The sequence below is a fragment of the Hetaerina americana genome, unplaced genomic scaffold (assembly GCF_022747635.1).
Source record: "Hetaerina americana unplaced genomic scaffold, ioHetAmer1.1.p SCAF_168, whole genome shotgun sequence".
In the NCBI taxonomy this organism is placed as follows: domain Eukaryota; kingdom Metazoa; phylum Arthropoda; class Insecta; order Odonata; family Calopterygidae; genus Hetaerina; species Hetaerina americana.
Genome location: NW_027286728.1, coordinates 374224 through 385907, shown reverse-complemented (window position 1 = coordinate 385907; position 11684 = coordinate 374224).

The window sequence follows — 11684 nt, the reverse complement described above, 5'->3', positions numbered from 1 at the left end:
ACTAGCACTTGTTTTATTTCTAAATTTTTCTCTAATGATATTCTCAATCTTATCGGGGCACTTCGCTTCGAGTTCGCTTCTGTATTACGAGCACATTTTTGATTTTCATTTTGTCCCTACACATTTTACTATATAACTATAACCCAGACTACTACTAAGTATAACCCAGAAAAAGTATTGTTTTTCTTAGATATATAATGATACACACTACTTAATGCAAGTCCATATTACCTTGGATGTATGATTTTTAAAGATTTAAATTAGCTACATAAGGGTTTTTTTTTAAATATTTTTTACCCTGCATTTGGACGATAGGGTATGAAAACAAAAGCTTTAGCGTGAACCATAATAATTTGAAGCATGTGTTTTCCTAGCATCCTCAAAAATCCAACAATTCTAGCATTCCAACTTTAATTTCTCCTAAACATTTAACGAAATTTATTTCATATGAATAAAAATATCAGTAAATATGTATAAGAGTTACTGTAACGAATTTGGAAAAAGGTAAAAACCTTATGAGATGGAAGAAATCCAAAAAAGGTTAAATAATTTATTCAAATCCAAAAAAATTTACACTTAAAAAAAAATTTTCTAATAAACAACATCAAAAGTTGTATAAAAGAAGTTTCATTCAAATTTTTGGATGGACGAGTTTTATTAGTACCTTATAAGTATTTTCAACAATTATTAATTTTAATAATTTCACTCTTAAATTAGAAGTTCATTTTTTCTAATCAAATTCTAAAGTCATTAGAACAACAAATATGCACATTCCATGCCGAGCCCAGGAGGCCGTGCAATCGGCTCGTTATCCTTTATTTTACGTGGCGATTCCCCTTGGGTCCCCTTTAGGCTCCCTTCAGGCCTATACTCCACGATATAGCAAGACCTGTGGAAAGACGGGTTATTAACAAAAAAATAACACTACCCCATATATATAAAGCGTAATATCCCTCGGCGGGATCCTATATCGCAAAATCTTGCACCCTGGGTGCCTATCTAAAACACGACCTAAGCGTCGCCACCATTTCCTATTTCCATCCCAGGAAGTCTTCTCTCTTCTTTCTTCTCTCTTCTTTCTTCTCTCTTCTATCTTCTCTCTTCTTTCTTCTCTCTTCTTTCTTGAAGTTACCTGGGGAAAAAAGGTATTAGCAAACAAATAAATAACACTGCCCCAATATAAAAACCGCGTAAAATCCCACGGTGGCAGCCTGAAGGGCCCTAACTACGAAACGTTTTGCACCGCTAAGTGCCTAACTAAAAAAAGGGCCCTACATTTTCTTCCAACTTCTTTCTTCATTCAAAGAAGTCTTCTCTTTTCTTTCTTCTTTCTTGACATCCATGATCTTCTTTTCTTGAAGTCACCTGTGGAGAAAGGGGATTAGTACACATATACATAATACACTCCCCACCAAAACCGCGTAAAAACCCACGGCGGGTTGCCTTATGGGCCCTAACTACGCTACGTTATGCACCGCTTAGTGCCTAACTTAAACACGCGCCCTAAGCTTTCTTCACACTTCTTTCTTCATCCAAGAAGTCTTCTCTTTTCTTTCTTCTTTCTTGACATCCATGATCTTCTTTTCTTGAAGTCACCTGTGGAGAAAAGGGATTAGTACACATATACATAATACACTCCCCACCAAAACAGCGTAAAAACCCACGGCGGGTTGCCCTATGGGCCATAACTACGCTACGTTATGCACCGCTTAGTGCCTAACTTAAACACGCGCCCTAAGCTTTCTTCTCACTTCTTTCTTCATCCAAGAAGTCTTGTCTTTTCTTTTTTCTTTCTTGACATCCATGATCTTCTTTTCTTGAAGTCACCTGTGGAGAAAGGGCATTAGTACACATATACATATAACAGTCCCCACCAAAACCGCGTAAAAACCCACGGCGGGTTGCCTTATGGGCCCTAACTACGCAATTATTTCCACCGCTTAGTGCCTAACTAAAACACGCGCCCTAAGCTTTCTTCACACTTCTTTCTTCATCCAAGAAGTCTTCTCTTTTCTTTCTTCTTTCTTGACATCCATGATCTTCTTTTCTTGAAGTCACCTGTGGAGAAAGGGCATTAGTACACATATACATATAACACTCCCCACCAAAACCGCGTAAAAACCCACGGCGGGTTGCCTTATGGGCCCTAACTACGCTACGTTATGCACCGCTTAGTGCCTAACTAAAACACGCGCCCTAAGCTTTCTTCACACTTCTTTCTTCATTCGAGGAATCTTCGCTTTTCTTTCTTCATTCTTGATATCCATAATCTTGTAATCGTTTCATCATGGCGTGAGTGAAAGTGATGAAAATTTCCGTTCTTCAGGTTTATTCCGGTAAGTTCTTCATTATTTCTGCTTTATCCGCAAATTTTCTGTAAAGAAAGTGGAATTCATCTATTTATTATATTTATTACTATTACTGTAATTAAGCAGTATAACATGAGTAACAGATAATGCTTTTTGAATTTCTCTTTTTTCTGATGAATAAACAAACTGCTAAAATGAACGACGGAAAATTTATTTAAAAATGAATCCAACTCTTACAAATTCCTTGCTCGAACTCCCTTCTCCATCGGTGGCAGGTTTCTTTGTTCATTCTTCCCGCTCATAATCTTGTCATATATTCATATTGTAAGAAGTTGAAGTGATGATAAAATCCATCTTTTAGGTTTATCCCTGGTACCGTTATCATTCATTCGGGATCCATTAATTATCTGTGAAAAGAATGGATTTTACAATGACTAACCTATTTTTACTATAAAATTATAGTTATCCTCTTTACTATTTTACACTGGTCACAGCAATTTATGCTCTTTTCATTTTTACTGCTTTTTACCATCATTTAACACATGAAGAACAGATAATATCTTGAATACTGGTTATGGAACTATTTGCTCAAAAAAGTGATTTCAAAAAATAAAACTTGTTTGCATATGTGCTCGATGAATCATGGTTATTGTTATCACAAAATTACGTAGCATTCGTCCATATCAGAAAGTCGTTTTAAGGGTAGAAAAAAAACTTTAAAGCTCTATATAAATAGAATTCGAGTGACAAGGCGACTACCAGAAATTTATCTGCTCAAACTATTATCCCACTGGGGGAATAACTAAAATTTGCCCCCCAATCATTACTTTGATTTCGTTCTCCATCGGAGGAAGTCTTTCTCTTCCTTCTAGACGTATGTGATCTTCACATTTTGTCTAGAAGGGAGTGAAACTGATGTTAAATTACATCCTTAATATTTTCTCCGGCAAGGGCTGTATTATGCTTTCCGTCTCCAGAACGTATCTGCAATGAAAGTAGATTTTACAATTAATTAATTTATTTATTATATTTATGATTATTATTCTGATTATGTAGATTTTTATTGGTAAAAGATGATTACGCTCATTCCTCTATTTTGTCTCATAACTAATAGAAATTACCAGATTGAACAACGGAAAATGTCCTTAAAAGTGAATCATCCACATTTCTACTGAAAAAAATGCCAAATAGCTAAATATGTAAAATATAAAACGTAACTTGGCTGTTACTTTTGTTAAAAGTTATCTTTTCTGATTTACTGTATGCCCATTTTCAAGAGGGGCAACAAATATGTTGTAGCCAAACGATCTACTGAGACAGTACATTTAAGCAACGTAGAGAAAAAGGCAAGAAATGCAAACCGAAATCTCTTAACTTACCTTCTATCGGAGGAAGTGTTTTCCTCTCTCTTCTTTCTTCATTCTTCACATCCATGATCTTCTTTTCTTGAATTCACCTGTGGAGAAAGGGGATTAGTACACATATACATATAACACTCCCCACCAAAACCGCGTAAAAACCCACGGCGGGTTGCCTTATGGGCCCTAACTACGCTACGTTATGCACCGCTTAGTGCCTAACTAAAACACGCGCCCTATGCTTTCTTCACACTTCTTTGTTCATCCAAGAAGTCTTCTCTTTTCTTTCTTCTTTCTTGACATCCATGATCTTCTTTTCTTGAAGTCACCTGTGGAGAAAGGGGATTAGTACACATATACATATAACACTCCCCACCAAAACCGCGTAAAAAACCACGGCGGGTTGCCTTATGGGCCCTAACTACGCTACGTTATGCACCGCTTAGTGCCTAACTTAAACACGCGCCCTAAGCTTTCTTCACAGTTCGTTCTTCATCCAAGAAGTCTTCTCTTTTCTTTTTTCTTTCTTGAGATCCATGATCTTCTTTTCTTGAAGTCACCTGTGGAGAAAGGGCATTAGTACACATATACATAATACACTCCCCACCAAAACCGCGTAAAAACCCACGGCGGGTTGCCTTATGGGCCCTAACTACGCTACGTTATGCACCGCTTAGTGCCTAACTAAAACACGCGCCCTAAGCTTTCTTCACACTTCTTTCTTCTTCCAAGAAGTCTTCTCTTTTCTTTCTTCTTTCTTGACATCCATGATCTTCTTTTCTTGAAGTCACCTGTGGAGAAATGGGATTGGTACACATATATATAATACACTCCCCACCAAAACCGCGTAAAAACCCACGGCGGGTGGCCTTATGGGCCCTAACTACGCTACGTTATGCACCGCTTAGTGCCTAACTAAAACACGCGCCCTAAGCTTTCTTAACACTTCTTTCTTCATCCAAGAAGTCTTCTCTTTTCTTTCTTCTTTCTTGAGATCCATGATCTTCTTTTCTTGAAGTCACCTGTGGAGAAAGGGGATTAGTACACATATACATAATACACTCCCCACCAAAACCGCGTAAAAACCCACGGCGGGTTGCCTTATGGGCCCTAACTACGCTACGTTATGCACCGCTTAGTGCCTAACTAAAACACGCGCCCTAAGCTTTCTTCACACTACTTTCTTCATCCAAGAAGTCTTCTCTTTTCTTTCTTCTTTCTTGACATCCATGATCTTCTTTTCTTGAAGTCACCTGTGGAGAAAGGGCATTAGTACACATATACATATAACAGTCCCCACCAAAACCGCGTAAAAACCCACGGCGGGTTGCCTTATGGGCCCTAACTACGCTACGTTATGCACCGCTTAGTGCCTAACTAAAACACGCGCCCTAAGCTTTCTTCACACTTCTTTCTTCATTCGAGGAATCTTCGCTTTTCTTTCTTCATTCTTGATATCCATAATCTTGTAATCGTTTCATCATGGCGTGAGTGAAAGTGATGAAAATTTCCGTTCTTCAGGTTTATTCCGGTAAGTTCTTCATTATTTCTGCTTTATCCGCAAATTTTCTGTAAAGAAAGTGGAATTCATCTATTTATTATATTTATTACTATTACTGTAATTAAGCAGTATAACATGAGTAACAGATAATGCTTTTTGAATTTCTCTTTTTTCTGATGAATAAACAAACTGCTAAAATGAACGACGGAAAATTTATTTAAAAATGAATCCAACTCTTACAAATTCCTTGCTCGAACTCCCTTCTCCATCGGTGGCAGGTTTCTTTGTTCATTCTTCCCGCTCATAATCTTGTCATATATTCATATTGTAAGAAGTTGAAGTGATGATAAAATCCATCTTTTAGGTTTATCCCTGGTACCGTTATCATTCATTCGGGATCCATTAATTATCTGTGAAAAGAATGGATTTTACAATGACTAACCTATTTTTACTATAAAATTATAGTTATCCTCTTTACTATTTTACACTGGTCACAGCAATTTATGCTCTTTTCATTTTTACTGCTTTTTACCATCATTTAACACATGAAGAACAGATAATATCTTGAATACTGGTTATGGAACTATTTGCTCAAAAAAGTGATTTCAAAAAATAAAACTTGTTTGCATATGTGCTCGATGAATCATGGTTATTGTTATCACAAAATTACGTAGCATTCGTCCATATCAGAAAGTCGTTTTAAGGGTAGAAAAAAAACTTTAAAGCTCTATATAAATAGAATTCGAGTGACAAGGCGACTACCAGAAATTTATCTGCTCAAACTATTATCCCACTGGGTGAATAACTAAAATTTGCGCCCCAATCATTACTTTGATTTCGTTGTCCATCGGAGGAAGTCTTTCTCTTCCTTCTTGACGTATGTGATCTTCACATTTTGTCTAGAAGGGAGTGAAACTGATGTTAAATTACATCCTTAATATTTTCTCCGGCAAGGGCTGTATTATGCTTTCCGTCTCCAGAACGTATCTGCAATGAAAGTAGATTTTACAATTAATTAATTTATTTATTATATTTATGATTATTATTCTGATTATGTAGATTTTTATTGGTAAAAGATGATTTCGCTCATTCCTCTATTTTGTCTCATAACTAATAGAAATTACCAGATTGAACAACGGAAAATGTCCTTAAAAGTGAATCATCCACATTTCTACTGAAAAAAATGCCAAATAGCTAAATATGTAAAATATAAAACGTAACTTGGCTGTTACTTTTGTTAAAAGTTATCTTTTCTGATTTACTGTATGCCCATTTTCAAGAGGGGCAACAAATGTGTTGTAGCCAAACGATCTACTGAGACAGTACATTTAAGCAACGTAGAGAAAAAGGCTAGAAATGCAAACCGAAATCTCTTAACTTGCCTTCTATCGGAGGAAGTGTTTTCCTCTCTCTTCTTTCTTCATTCTTCACATCCATGATCTTCTTTTCTTGAATTCACCTGTGGAGAAAGGGGATTAGTACACATATACATATAACACTCCCCACCAAAACCGCGTAAAAACCCACGGCGGGTTGCCTTATGGGCCCTAACTACGCTACGTTATGCACCGCTTAGTGCCTAACTAAAACACGCGCCCTAAGCTTTCTTCACACTTCTTTCTTCATCCAAGAAGTCTTCTCTTTTCTTTCTTCTTTCTTGACATCCATGATCTTCTTTTCTTGAAGTCACCTGTGGAGAAAGGGGATTAGTACACATATACATATAACACTCCCCACCAAAACCGCGTAAAAAACCCACGGCGGGTTGCCTTATGGGCCCTAACTACGCTACGTTATGCACCGCTTAGTGCCTAACTTAAACACGCGCCCTAAGCTTTCTTCACACTTCGTTCTTCATCCAAGAAGTCTTCTCTTTTCTTTCTTCTTTCTTGACATCCATGATCTTCTTTTCTTGAAGTCACCTGTGGAGAAAGGGCATTAGTACACATATACATAATACACTCCCCACCAAAACCGCGTAAAAACCCACGGCGGGTTGCCTTATGGGCCCTAACTACGCTACGTTATGCACCGCTTAGTGCCTAACTTAAACACGCGCCCTAAGCTTTCTTCACACTTCTTTCTTCATCCAAGAAGTCTTCTCTTTTCTTTCTTCTTTCTTGACATCCATGATCTTCTTTTCTTGAAGTCACCTGTGGAGAAAGGGGATTAGTACACATATACATAATACACTCCCACCAAAACCGCGTAAAAACCCACGGCGGGTTGCCTTATGGGCCCTAACTACGCTACGTTATGCACCGCTTAGTGCCTAACTAAAACACGCGCCCTAAGCTTTCTTCACACTTCTTTCTTCATCCAAGAAGTCTTCTCTTTTCTTTCTTCTTTCTTGACATCCAAGGTCTTCTTTTCTTGAAGTCACCTGTGGAGAAAGGGCATTAGTACACATATACATATAACACTCCCCACCAAAACCGCGTAAAAACCCACGGCGGGTTGCCTTATGGGCCCTAACTACGCTACGTTATGCACCGCTTAGTTCCTAACTTAAACACGCGCCCTAAGCTTTCTTCTCACTTCTTTCTTCATCCAAGAAGTCTTGTCTTTTCTTTTTTCTTTCTTGACATCCATGATCTTCTTTTCTTGAAGTCACCTGTGGAGAAAGGGCATTAGTACACATATACATATAACAGTCCCCACCAAAACCGCGTAAAAACCCACGGCGGGTTGCCTTATGGGCCCTAACTACGCAATTATTTCCACCGCTTAGTGCCTAACTAAAACACGCGCCCTAAGCTTTCTTCACACTTCTTTCTTCATCCAAGAAGTCTTCTCTTTTCTTTCTTCTTTCTTGACATCCATGATCTTCTTTTCTTGAAGTCACCTGTGGAGAAAGGGCATTAGTACACATATACATATAACACTCCCCACCAAAACCGCGTAAAAACCCACGGCGGGTTGCCTTATGGGCCCTAACTACGCTACGTTATGCACCGCTTAGTGCCTAACTAAAACACGCGCCCTAAGCTTTCTTCACACTTCTTTCTTCATTCGAGGAATCTTCGCTTTTCTTTCTTCATTCTTGATATCCATAATCTTGTAATCGTTTCATCATGGCGTGAGTGCAAGTGATGAAAATTTCCGTTCTTCAGGTTTATTCCGGTAAGTTCTTCATTATTTCTGCTTTATCCGCAAATTTTCTGTAAAGAAAGTGGAATTCATCTATTTATTATATTTATTACTATTACTGTAATTAAGCAGTATAACATGAGTAACAGATAATGCTTTTTGAATTTCTCTTTTTTCTGATGAATAAACAAACTGCTAAAATGAACGACGGAAAATTTATTTAAAAATGAATCCAACTCTTACAAATTCCTTGCTCGAACTCCCTTCTCCATCGGTGGCAGGTTTCTTTGTTCATTCTTCCCGCTCATAATCTTGTCATATATTCATATTGTAAGAAGTTGAAGTGATGATAAAATCCATCTTTTAGGTTTATCCCTGGTACCGTTATCATTCATTCGGGATCCATTAATTATCTGTGAAAAGAATGGATTTTACAATGACTAACCTATTTTTACTATAAAATTATAGTTATCCTCTTTACTATTTTACACTGGTCACAGCAATTTATGCTCTTTTCATTTTTACTGCTTTTTACCATCATTTAACACATGAAGAACAGATAATATCTTGAATACTGGTTATGGAACTATTTGCTCAAAAAAGTGATTTCAAAAAATAAAACTTGTTTGCATATGTGCTCGATGAATCATGGTTATTGTTATCACAAAATTACGTAGCATTCGTCCATATCAGAAAGTCGTTTTAAGGGTAGAAAAAAAACTTTAAAGCTCTATATAAATAGAATTCGAGTGACAAGGCGACTACCAGAAATTTATCTGCTCAAACTATTATCCCACTGGGGGAATAACTAAAATTTGCCCCCTAATCATTACTTTGATTTCGTTCTCCATCGGAGGAAGTCTTTCTCTTCCCTCTTGACGTATGTGATCTTCACATTTTGTCTAGAAGGGAGTGAAACTGATGTTAAATTACATCCTTAATGTTTTCTCCGGCAAGGGCTGTATTATGCTTTCCGTCTCCAGAACGTATCTGCAATGAAAGTAGATTTTACAATTAATTAATTTATTTATTATATTTATGATTATTATTCTGATTATGTAGATTTTTATTGGTAAAAGATGATTACGCTCATTCCTCTATTTTGTCTCATAACTAATAGAAATTACCAGATTGAACAACGGAAAATGTCCTTAAAAGTGAATCATCCACATTTCTACTGAAAAAAATGCCAAATAGCTAAATATGTAAAATATAAAACGTAACTTGGCTGTTACTTTTGTTAAAAGTTATCTTTTCTGATTTACTGTATGCCCATTTTCAAGAGGGGCAACAAATATGTTGTAGCCAAACGATCTACTGAGACAGTACATTTAAGCAACGTAGAGAAAAAGGCTAGAAATGCAAACCGAAATCTCTTAACTTGCCTTCTATCGGAGGAAGTGTTTTCCTCTCTCTTCTTTCTTCATTCTTCACATCCATGATCTTCTTTTCTTGAAGTCACCTGTGGAGAAAGGGGATTAGTACACATATACATAATACACTCCCCACCAAAACCGCGTAAAAACCCACGGCGGGTTGCCTTATGGGCCCTAACTACGCTACGTTATGCACCGCTTAGTGCCTAACTAAAACACGCGCCCTAAGCTTTCTTCACACTTCTTTCTTCATTCGAGGAATCTTCGCTTTTCTTTCTTCATTCTTGATATCCATAATCTTGTAATCGTTTCATCATGGCGTGAGTGAAAGTGATGAAAATTTCCGTTCTTCAGGTTTATTCCGGTAAGTTCTTCATTATTTCTGCTTTATCCGCAAATTTTCTGTAAAGAAAGTGGAATTCATCTATTTATTATATTTATTACTATTACTGTAATTAAGCAGTATAACATGAGTAACAGATAATGCTTTTTGAATTTCTCTTTTTTCTGATGAATAAACAAACTGCTAAAATGAACGACGGAAAATTTATTTAAAAATGAATCCAACTCTTACAAATTCCTTGCTCGAACTCCCTTCTCCATCGGTGGCAGGTTTCTTTGTTCATTCTTCCCGCTCATAATCTTGTCATATATTCATATTGTAAGAAGTTGAAGTGATGATAAAATCCATCTTTTAGGTTTATCCCTGGTACCGTTATCATTCATTCGGGATCCATTAATTATCTGTGAAAAGAATGGATTTTACAATGACTAACCTATTTTTACTATAAAATTATAGTTATCCTCTTTACTATTTTACACTGGTCACAGCAATTTATGCTCTTTTCATTTTTACTGCTTTTTACCATCATTTAACACATGAAGAACAGATAATATCTTGAATACTGGTTATGGAACTATTTGCTCAAAAAAGTGATTTCAAAAAATAAAACTTGTTTGCATATGTGCTCGATGAATCATGGTTATTGTTATCACAAAATTACGTAGCATTCGTCCATATCAGAAAGTCGTTTTAAGGGTAGAAAAAAAACTTTAAAGCTCTATATAAATAGAATTCGAGTGACAAGGCGACTACCAGAAATTTATCTGCTCAAACTATTATCCCACTGGGTGAATAACTAAAATTTGCGCCCCAATCATTACTTTGATTTCGTTCTCCATCGGAGGAAGTCTTTCTCTTCCTTTTTGACGTATGTGATCTTCACATTTTTTCTAGAAGGGAGTGAAACTGATGTTAAATTACATCCTTCATGTTTTCTCCGGCAAGGGCTGTATTATGCTTTCCGTCTCCAGAACGTATCTGCAATGAAAGTAGATTTTACAATTAATTAATTTATTTATTATATTTATGATTATTATTCTGATTATGTAGATTTTTATTGGTAAAAGATGATTACGCTCATTCCTCTATTTTGTCTCATAACTAATAGAAATTACCAGATTGAACAACGGAAAATGTCTTTAAAGGTAAATCATCCACATTTCTACTGAAAAAAATGCCAAATAGCTAAATATGTAAAATATAAAACGTAACTTGGCTGTTACTTTTGTTAAAAGTTATCTTTTCTGATTTACTGTATGCCCATTTTCAAGAGGGGCAACAAATATGTTGTAGCCAAACGATCTACTGAGACAGTACATTTAAGCAACGTAGAGAAAAAGGCTAGAAATGCAAACCGAAATCTCTTAACTTGCCTTCTATCGGAGGAAGTGTTTTCCTCTCTCTTCTTTCTTCATTCTTCACATCCATGATCTTCTTTTCTTGAATTCACCTGTGGAGAAAGGGGATTAGTACACATATACATATAACACTCCCCACCAAAACCGCGTAAAAACCCACGGCGGGTTGCCTTATGGGCCCTAACTACGCTACGTTATGCACCGCTTAGTGCCTAACTTAAACACGCGCCCTAAGCTTTCTTCACACTTCTTTCTTCATCCAAGAAGTCTTGTCTTTTCTTTTTTCTTTCTTGACATCCATGATCTTCTTTTCTTGAAGTCACCTGTGGAGAAAGGGCATTAGTACACA